Consider the following 11,280-nt stretch of genomic DNA (forward strand, 5'->3'; position numbering starts at 1 on the left):
AAATGTATAATACTATTATAACAGTAAAACATATACATAAAATTAAATTAATAAATAAAACTAAATGGATAAATACTAAATAGTAAATTTATACTACTGATAATGTAGAAATACCACACCCTGCAAATATTCCCTCCCACTCACCACCCAGCTTTTGTTTTCAAAGATTTTTATTTATTTATTTATTTATTTATTTGGGGGGGGGGAGAGTGCTTCAGCAGAGGGAGGGGCAGAGAGAGAGGGAGAGAGAGATTCTTAAGCAGGTTCATAGCTGGCATGGAGCCTGATGTGGGGCTCGATCTCAGGGCCCTGAAATTATGACCTGATCAGAAATCAAGAGTCCAGCGCTTAACTGACTGAGCCACCCAGACACCCCAGCTGTTGTTTTAATAGCTCCTCAATCTCTCCCCATTTAGTATCCAAAACTCAAAAGTACTAGGTAGTTAATATCATCTGTGAGCTTTTACACACAAGAAGGTTAGCTTTAGTAAACTTAAATAATATGACAAAAATGAACGGCATTTTGATATATTCTTTTAAAAATGATTTATCCATTCATCCTTTTTTTTTTTTTAAGATTTTATTTATTTATTTGAGAGAGAGAGAGTACACACAGAGGGATAGTGAGAGGGAGAAGCCGACTCCCCGCTGAGCAGAGAGCCTGCTGCAGGACAGGATCCCAGGACCCTGAGATCAAGACCTGAGCGGAAGGCAGAGGCTTCACTGACTGAGTCACCCAGGCGCCCCCCATTCTTCATCCTTCCTTAAAGGATTCCAATATATACAGTTGATGTGGGAAACAACGGCAGAAGGAAATGTAGATAAAATTAAATGTCCTTATAACCTGCAGCCAAATACTTGAGACAGGCAGAGTATAATGCTCCTCCAGAAAACTCTTAATGTTAATGCCTTGCTAGAGGGGAAAACAACTTTAGCTTAACAACAGAAGGCCTCCAGTACCCTGGGGGTCTTCTTTAGCATATGAAAATCCTTTTTGGAACTTCCCTTATCTTTTTACTTCCCCCAACCCCAAAGTATATTAATGGCTGCTCCTCACAATCCTGGGGTAGGAGCTCTTCCTGCCCATGGCTCCTGTCCCTGTCCTTTAACAAAACCACCTTTTTGCACTGAAGATGTCTCAAGAATTCTTTCTTGGCCATCTGCTCCAGACCTCAGCAACATTCCAGAACACATCAATAATTACAACTTCTTTAGAGATTGAACAAGTATTATCAATTTTATGTCGACAATTTTGAAAACTTATATAAAATGATTAAATTAGGAATTTACATGAAAAGGATAAATTTACTCAAGGAGAAATGAAGCAGCTTAAGATCTTTGGGCCACAGTGACCTTATAAGATAAGGCCAACTCAAGAGCCCCCGGGCCTCAGTTTAAGGAAGCCCCCTAAGTGATATACCCTGTTCTTCTTTCTGTAACTGAATACAGTGTCAAAGTCTTGGATTTAAGTTTAAGGAAGCCCCCTAAGTGATATACCCTGTTCTTCTTTCTGTAACTGAATACAGTGTCAAAGTCTTGGATTTAAGTTACTGACAAAAGTGAATACAGGTTACTTGTGGTAATAAAAATATATTATAAAATACGTGAGAATCTAAAACATCACGTTTAGGTACGAATAGGGCCATAAGATGATACTAAATCAAATTCTTACTTTTTCCTAGCCAAGATTTTACTTAAAAATGACTTGAATGATTGACTAGAAGTATTCAGAAACATGCTTTGAGGAATAGCTGCTATTCAGCTCTGGTTAACAGTGGTGATCAATTGAGTTTCTTATGTTTTAGCAAAAAATTAAAAAAGAAACTCTGATTTGTAAATGTAAGCACTTTTTTAAAATTCTGAGATAATAAAGTAATTCAGAGCTTGGTAACTAGAGTCAATAGATTCAAAGCTTTCCATTTTAAACGGTTACATTGTTTTCAGTTTCTTATGAAATTATGGTTATGAAATATAGTTATTTTCTTTTCTAAAACATGCTACTACAGAGGCGCCTGGGTGTCTCAGTCAGTTAAGCATCTGCCTTTCGCTCCTGTCGTGGTCCTGGGGTCCTGGGATTGAGCCTAGCGTGGGGCTCCTTGCTCAGTGGGGAGACTACTTCTCCCTCTCCCTCTAGCCCTCCCTCTGCTTGTGCTCTCCTGCTCTCTGTCAAATAAATAAAATCTTTAAAAAAATAAAATAAAATAAAACATGCTACTATATAACAATCCTTTGTAGGAGTATCTGCAAACTCCTTAATTGTTCAGATTCTACTCCTGCCTCAGCATTTAGCTAGCTATATGCCTTTTGAAAAGAATTATGACACTCTTAGTGTAGGATTGCCAGATAAAATACAGGATGCCAGTTAAATTTGATTTTCAGATAAACAACAAAAAATTATTTTGCATAATTAAATATTGCATGGGACATACTTATGCCAAAAATTATTCACTGTTACCTGAAATTCAAATGTAACTTGGTATCCTGGGTTTTTTTTTTTTTTGAGGAGATAAACCAATTTTACTGTCCATTACTATGTTATATAAACATCTAGGAATAACAGATGGGTACAGAAGAAATAAATGCATAGTAAAGAAGAGGGCAATGGAAATTGTTTAAGTTTGGATTATTTTCCAGGATGTTAGGCTGAAAACCATCTCAAAGCATGTGTGTGACTGATTACAGAGTCGGTCTGTTCCCTGGGCAAGGCCTGCCATAAATTGAAAGATGTTCAATGTCTTTGTGTGCTCTAAACTGGCTCTTGACAAAACTTTTGAGATCTATGAGAAAAGTAATGTATTCCTGGTGGGGCTCCAGGGCTGTGCTGAGCTCCACTAACTCATCCGCAGAAGTGTTATCCACCCCTCAGTCGGCCAAGAAATCCATCAGGGGGTCATCTAAGGCTTAGGTCATGGAATTGGTGTTGAGTGTCCTTTCACACAGACTCACCAATGGACTGAAAGTTCATTTCCCTGATAGAGAAAATGTCACTCTTGTCCTCCTCTTCTAGCCCAACCTCATCTTCTGGGCTCCTCCTCCCCATCAAATGTTGGCAGGATGCTCTTGTGAATGTTGAAAGAGGCAGGGATCTTTTCTCTGGCAACTTTCTCCAATAATTTGGCTTCTGTCCCATTCACTTCCAGCTCCCAACCTCCAGACATCCTGGGAAGGGACTTAATGCTCTGTATCTTCTTTTCCTCTTTAATTTCATCATTCAGTAATTCAACAAAAATTTTGTCCTCCTGGGTGTGCAGAGCGTTGCAACTGCACCAGGCCCAGGTGCACACAGAGTAGTCCAAAGGTCTGCACGTACTGTCGGGGCAGCGGGGTACATCTGGCATGGAGTCCAGCTCCAGCCAAGCCCAGCCTGAGTGGCTCGCAGCACCTCAGAGGCAGCATCCCAGCAGCAGACAAGTGCAGGCGGGAAGGAAGACCCAGGCTGAAGATCCTGACCCATGCGCTGGGGGAAGTCCTGCCCCTGGGCATCCTGTATTTTTATTTACTAAATCTGACAACCCTATTTTTTTAAAAAAGATTTTATTTATTCACTCGAGAGCGAGAGATAGCGAGAGACAGGCACGAGTCGGGTAGGAGGGGTATAGGGAGAGGGAGAAGCAGGCTCCCCTCAGAGCAGGGAGCCTGATGTGGGACTCCATGCCTGGGACCATAACCTGAGCCAAAGGCAGGCCTTTAATTACTGAACTACCCAGGCTCCCTGGGTAGTATAAGTCTCTGTTTTCCAAGAAATGTAATGGATGGTTCTTTTTCAGATTTAACATCGTATAATTCCTATCTGTGACAGTTAGACTTCTTTATACAGTACCATCATTTGTTACTTATTCATAATTCAAACTTTCCAACTGTAGAATATCATACCAATTTATCACTGTCTTACTGATGAAGAAACTAAAAGTTATGAAATTATTTTCCAAACTTTCCTTCAGATACGGGGATTATGAATTCCCACTAATAAAACTGTAACTGTAAAATGACTAGCTTCACTGAATTGCCTTGACTTTGAAGTTTAATGACATGCTAATGCTGAAATAACTAGGTAATTTATTGGGTTTTTTGCTAAACTTCTACAGCCAGTATCATTTGAAGCAGAGAACTCACAAATGGAAGGATTGTATTCCAAAACTACCATTAGCATGTTCTACCAACTCACTTTTTAAATTCCTCAACTTCCTCTAACATTATAAAAAACAAAAAGTGAGATATTTCAGAAAGAATTGGAAGGAAGCTCTTGACTGTTGAAATAGTGTTAGCAATAGCTCAGCTTGTTCTATAGCATTGACAGATTGCAAAATTTATAACATGCACAAGAATCATGCCTGCAGCTATGAGGCAATACTTAATCCAAATCAAAATATATAGAAAATAGCCTCATATTTGCCTGACATAAAACTATGTTTTAGTAACATTCCAAGTAAAAGGTCACTGATAGTCATAAATAGTTCCCATGCAGTCAGGGAATTCAGAGGTTAAAACTGATACGGTTGTATATCATTCCTTCGCACCCTCGGAAAGAACATCTTAATTCCATTTTCATGTTTTTATTCCAAAGATAACTACATATTATTTACTTAGTACATTCCCAGATCTCTGTATGCGAATATTTGTTCTTGTTGACCAAAGTTATCCACCTTATTTATTACAACAGAAAACTGTAAATACACATCTAGAAAATATATACTAACTAAATTTATACAGTAGCTCCTATAAATGATCATACAAAAACACACCAAAGAAAATCACCTTATGCAAATAATCTTCTACCTAAGTATCTTATAATGTCTGATAAATGCTATATACCCAGAAGAAAATATTTTAGTCAACAATGGTCTGCATAGCTCCTTCTACTACCTTTACTTTTGAGTACTCTTTTTTTTTTTTTTAAGATTTTAGAGCACAAGCAGTGGGAGTGGCAGAGGGAGAAGCAGGCACCCCGCGGAGCAGGGAGCCCCGATGCGGGGCTCCATTCCAGGATCCTGGGATTATGACCTGAGCCCAAGGCAGTCGCTTAACCTACTGGGCCACCCACGCATCCCTCGATACCCTACTTTAAAATCAACCTTTGAGTACCTTTTTAATTCAGACTTAGACTTGTATGATCAAAGCTGCCTGAGTACCCTCGATGTGCTAGACATTCTGTTCAGTCTGTTAATGAAATAGGTATTATTTTCTCCATTAACATATAAAAAGGACTCAAAGTTGGCACACATATATAGTTTATAATTCCACCCTTTTCTGTTTCCTATCACATTTTTCCACTTCTACCACAGTCACCAGGGCAAAATAGTTAAAATAGCCAATAATTAATGATAAAAAAATGAAAAAAACTATACCTGATATGTGCTAGATATAGTAATTTCTATTACTTTACCTGGACTTTTAGTAGTGTGCTTTTTCCATCATACCATCCATATTCCAAATATATAGTTTGTGAGTTATTTTCCTTGACTGGCTGCCTTTGATATTCCCAGGTAATTTTTTTTTTTTTTTTATCTTGTAGGTAGAGGGAAATATACAGTGTAATTAATTTAGGTCAAGGGTAGCTCACTCCAGAATGCATCTGAATTTCTGATCATCTTTAAATTTTTGTGTTTTGCCTTTCTGACCTTCATATTTCTTGGATGAAACTGGAAACATTCACAGTCTCAAAGTCTCCCCAAACTAAAGTAAGTCTTTTGGGACAAGGCAGGTTTAGGTAGCCAGTACCTTTGACCTAGGATTCAGAGATGAGAAAGGATATTCAGCATGGTATTTATATAATAATAATTTTCTGTGGACTAACCCCTTGCAGCAAGGTAACTGTAATGTTACTAAAAATAATAAAACAGAAAAAAATAACTTTTGCTCCTCATTTTCCACTTCACTAGTATTGAGTCCTCAGGCAAGTCATTTGCTTCAATTTGCAGAACTGTAAAATAGGGATATTAGTGTTTATCTCTGCAAACTCTTAAAGGACTCAAACTAGACTCAGTGAAAGAAAGCACTTTCCAAGGTGTTACAACATGAAGTTTTGTTATTAATAGTCCATATATATAAATTCAATAGTTTTTAATGCAATGAATTTGATTACTCAACACAGCTGGAGAGAAAAAGAACTGAGACTCATTATAGAGATAAGGAAACTGAAGATTCAATAGTTGAATGACTTGACCAAGGTCATCACAGGCACAAAAATCCAGAAGCTCCCAGCGTGAAGCAGGAGGAGTTCTGCTTTACAGACTAGGCCTTAACCAAGACAAAAGTGGCTCCCATTCTTTAAGGGTTTCCATCACCCTTACTGGATGCTTATTTTGCCTTCACTGAATGCTTATTCTCTCCCAGAAACAGTAACTCTTCTAAGGTTACCCAGATAGTGAGTAGCCAAGCCAGGGATGTGAACCCAAGTCTGTCTGGCTCCAGAGCCTGAGCTCTTAACTGCTGTGGTACTTAGTTAACCACATACATGCTCAGCCTCTCAAGAGAAAAGGCAGAGGAGTTGGATGAGGAGCTCCTGGCAGAAATATGCTGAGACTTGTTAGGTTTTATGTCTGGAAAGCCAGAGTCAGTGGCTGCCTCGGTCAAAGTTGTACATTTTGAGATATATGGAAACCGACAAGCATTAAGGGCTTACGAAGCTCCTTAAGGGAGAAAAATAGCTCCCATCTATAGTTACAATTCAATAGGCCATATTAAGATATAATCAAATTTACTTTTTTGTCCTTAGCCTATTTTTTTTAAGAAAAGGGAGAAAACATCCATATAAGAATGGTGTTTAAATTATAAATTACAGGGCGCCTGAGTGGCTCAGTCGTTAAGCGTCTGCCTTCGGCTCAGGTCATGATCCCAAGGTCCTGGGATCCAGCCCCGCATCAGGCTCCCTGCTCCGCGGGAAGCCTGCTTCTCCCTCTCCCACTCCCCCTGCTGGTGTTCCCTCTCTCGCTGTGTCTCTCTCTGTCAAATAAATAAATAAAATCTTAAAAAAAAATTATAAATCACCAGGTTAATTTTAACAGAGCTGATAATTTTATTTTGAACTTTTAATTTCTTTTTCCATTTTTTAAATTCAGTTAATTAACATATAATGTATTATTGGCTTCTGAGGTAGGGGTCAGTGATTCATCAGTCTTATATATCTAGTACTCATTACATCATGTGCTCTCCTTAATGTCCATCACCCAGCTACCCCATCCCCCACTGCCCTCCCTTCCAGCAACCCTCAGCCTGCTTCCTATGATTAAGAGTCTCTTATGTTTTGTCTCCCTCTCTGATTTCGTCTTAGTTTTATTTTTTCCTCTCTTCCCCTATGATCCTGTTTTGTTTCTTAAATTCCAAATATAAGTGAGATCATATGATAATTGTCTTTCAAACAGAGCTGATACTTTAACGACATAAAAGGGCTATTTTCCAATGAGTTAGACAATTACTGCTAATAACAGAATTATAGAATCTAGAAACAGAAATTCATTTTGACAAAAAGACATCTTAGAGAGGGAGTAAGAAAATGGATTCCAGAAAACTTGGTGTTGATATAGCAGAATCTGTAGCTTGGAATTTGGATGGGCACTGAAAACTCTGCCCTCCTGCATGCCTATAGTACGGAATATTTTACATGTCTGCATGACCATGCATGTTTCCAGAGGCCTCTCTTCTATCCTGGAATGTGTGCATGTTAATAAGAGTCTTTGCTTAGAAATATATATGATATTATAGAAATATAGTGCCATTTATAAAAGCCATAGCACACTAAACTCAGGCATTTCTTCTTTTGATAATTAGGTTTGAAAAAAACGTTTTATTTTATCTATTGGAAGAGAGGTAGGGATCCTACAAATGACTATTGACCAATTTTCTTTAAATTTTCACTTGATTGAGTCCCACAAAAATATTATTGATGAACCCAGTGATCTTTCAGCCCCTCCAGGGCAGAGGCAGTATCTTTGCCATCTCTGTTTCTCAAACTCAATGCTAGGTATTACAGATATTCAATAAATACTCCTTTTATTCAAAATTTAATTCATAAATATATAATCTACTTGGAAATTCTATGCTAAGAAAATATACAGGGATTTTCTAAATTTTGAAAGATAAAATATAATAAAATTGACAAGAAATCATATTTATTTTGGTATTTTAATTTTTTAATTTTATTATTTTAAATTTATTTTATTATTAATTATTATTATTATTTTATTTCAGTACTTATAGTCTCTAGGATGCTTGCATATTAGTGACCCCCAAAAAGATAAATGATATAACATGGTAATATAATTCCAAACATAAGGCTATGAAAAGCACAATTTACATTTTATTCTATAAATAGTACTATTCTTATTTTCTTCAAACTCTGATACAAGTAAACGTTAAACTTCATAGAAGAAAAATGGATTTACTGATATTTTAGAAATGGTATAGCCATATATGACCTCTTCTGTTTAATAGTATAAAAAAACCTATAAAAAATACAACATCCTCCACACGCAAGTACCCTCCAAAACCATACGTGTGGTCTACAATACTTAAAGAGGAAATATGTATTAAACACTTAAAAATATAATCATTATATTACCATTTCATTTGAGTATGTTACTTATTTCACATACTATAAATTTTATGAACATTCTTTACACATAAAAATGGCTATGATTACCATGGTTATTAAAAACTACATAAACAATACAACCTTTAGTTATTGTATATGCTTTTAATTTTTTTTTTAAGTAAGCTCTACACCCAATGTGGGGCTTGAAATCACAACCTTGAGATCAAGAGTTGCATGCTCCATGGACTGAGCCAGCCAGGTGCCCCTGTTTTGCTTTTTTTTTTTTCAAAGATTTTATTTATTTATTTGACACAGAGAGAGAGAGACAGTTAGAGAGGGAACACAAGCAGAGAGAGTGGGAGAGGGAGAAGCAGGCTTCCCACCGAACAGGGAGTCCTATGCGGGGCTGCATTCCAGGACCCTGGGATCATGACCTGAGTCAAAGGCAGATGCTTAACGACTAAGCCACCCAGGCGCCCCCCTGTTTTGCTTTTAAATAAATGTAATTAACAATTGCTCCAGAAGTAATTTCAATGGACAAAACTAATCTGTAAGTTTTACATACATTAGGCATTAGACAAACACACAATCATTTTAAAATTTAATCATTTTTCACACATTCCTGCAAATATATTTGTCTTCAGAGCAAAGAGTGTGCCCCCTCCGCTTGTGCTCTCTCTCTCTTTCAAATAAATAAATAAAATCTTAAAAAAATGAAAGGCATTAAAATAAGACGATAAATAAGAGAGGAAGGAAAAGCAGTTATGCCAATGGTAAAGACAGAGGCAGTGGTGATTAAGTAGAAAACCTGTCAAAGAATCCTGGCTGCCAGAGGGAAAAAAAATGATTTGGGTACTTTAGGATAAAGCTCTCTCATGGAGTATTTATATGGAAGACACTGACTTCTAACAACACTATGTTTTAAGTCATGTAGGAGTACTCTGTAAATTATAAGAACACTATAAGAAGATAAAAATGATAATAAACTATCATGTATATATTCCAGACTTGGGAATAAAGCCATGAGCCTGACTTTTAGCTCTCTGTTGTCATCAATAAACTCTCATAAAGACCTTAATAATAGGGGCTCCTGGGTGGCTCAGTCGTTAAGTATCTGCCTTCGGCTCAGGTCGTGATCCCAGAGTCCTGGGATTGAGTCCCACATCGTTTCTCTCTTCTACTCCCCCTGCTTGTGTTCCCTCTCTCGCTGTGTCTCTCTCTGTCAAATAAATAAATAAAATCTTAAAAAAAGACAATAATAATAATAATAAAGACATGCTTGCCTGAGATTAAGGGGCTTCTATTAGATACAAAGTCTGAAGAGGTTCATTAAAATTGAATACCACCTTCCAACATCTCTGATCTTGCTATATAAAACCTCACACACACGCACACACATACATAATCTAGGAAGACATAAAATAAGCACTTTCTTTAGGCTATACTATGCAAAGTGAAGCGCATATGAAGATACTTATCACCTCTGAAGTATGATTTTTGTTTTAAATAAATCTATTCAGTGGCACGTATACTCGAATAAAAAAATACTTAAATATTAAAAAGTTTTTCATTGTCCCAAATAGTTTACAAAATATTTAGACAAACTCCAATTCTATTTCTCCAACAATTTTTGCATTGCCCACTTTATACAGTGTTTGCTTTTTATATGAGTACATACATATTTATTATGTAAACCTTTTTCTATTTCAATACTCTCCAAGCAGAAACCTGAAACCTGAACTATCATTCAAAGAGATATATAGCTAAATGGATCTGCTTTCTACCTGGTGATTTTGAAACTAACCCCATCAGGTAGCTAACCACGTGGAGAATAAGTCTCTCCCAAAAGGGACAAACTCACTATCTGTTCCATTTAAAATGGTCTACCAGTTATTTTAAATTGAAAACACCTGTCCTGATTTAAGCTCCCACGTGCCTCTTAAAATTCCCCTGAGGAATGGAATCTTAAAGGATTTCTTCACTCCTTTATTCATTCCACAGATATCTGCAAAGAGCGTTCAGTGTTCTGGGCAATCCTTTCAGGACACAAAGGATGAGAAAGGGACCCTTAAGTTCACCCCCACTACACACCCGGTTATTGTGTAACTGAAAACTGAAAATATCATGGGGCCCAGGCCCCACCTAACAGAATTTACTGGGGCTAAGAAAGGGAAGGACTAATTCTACCCATGTAGTCAGGAAGGTCTTTCAAAAGAGAAAATACCTAAGTACACACATTAAAAATGGTTGGATGGAATGAAGGGAGGGAGATTTCCAGAGAGAAACTGAACAAAATCTTGGAAACTTGGGTAATTTTGAAATGGCTTAGCGTAACCGGAGGGAAGGATTGGGAGGGTAGTTTATAGCAACTGTGATTACTGTTTTGCTAATGAACTATGTATGTAACTAGCAGACTCTAGGGAGTGTAGGTTAGTACCATATGAGAAGAACATCAGGTCTAGCCTATTAGTGATTCGGAAAGTTGTCAAACATGATTATACCTAAGGAAGGCTAAGTAATGCCGGGAATGCCTCCAGGATACTTCAGTCCTGTGCCCTTCCATCTTAATACTCAATTCCACGATTGCCGCAGCTAGGAAAGAGAGCATAGAGTCAAGCACTGGCCCTTCAGTGATTCTACCAGGAAATGAAATGTTCATGTCTGTTCACATTTACTTCCTAAAACAAATTACATCGCTATACCTAATTTCAGTGGGGTGGAGAGTGTAATCCTCCCTATGCCTAAAACTA

General features: G+C 37.3%; 1 pseudogene; it reads right to left on the minus strand.

Moving 5' to 3' along the window:
* Positions 1–2,676: 2,676 nt before the first annotated feature.
* Positions 2,677–3,338, minus strand: LOC114224908 (complement component 1 Q subcomponent-binding protein, mitochondrial pseudogene; annotated as a pseudogene).
* Between the last annotated feature and the right edge of the window lie 7,942 nt (positions 3,339–11,280).

This window comes from Eumetopias jubatus, unplaced genomic scaffold (genome assembly GCF_037043125.1).
Source record: "Eumetopias jubatus isolate StellerSeaLion01/CBP00866 unplaced genomic scaffold, mEumJub1_p1.0 scaffold_3, whole genome shotgun sequence".
Classification (NCBI taxonomy): domain Eukaryota; kingdom Metazoa; phylum Chordata; class Mammalia; order Carnivora; family Otariidae; genus Eumetopias; species Eumetopias jubatus.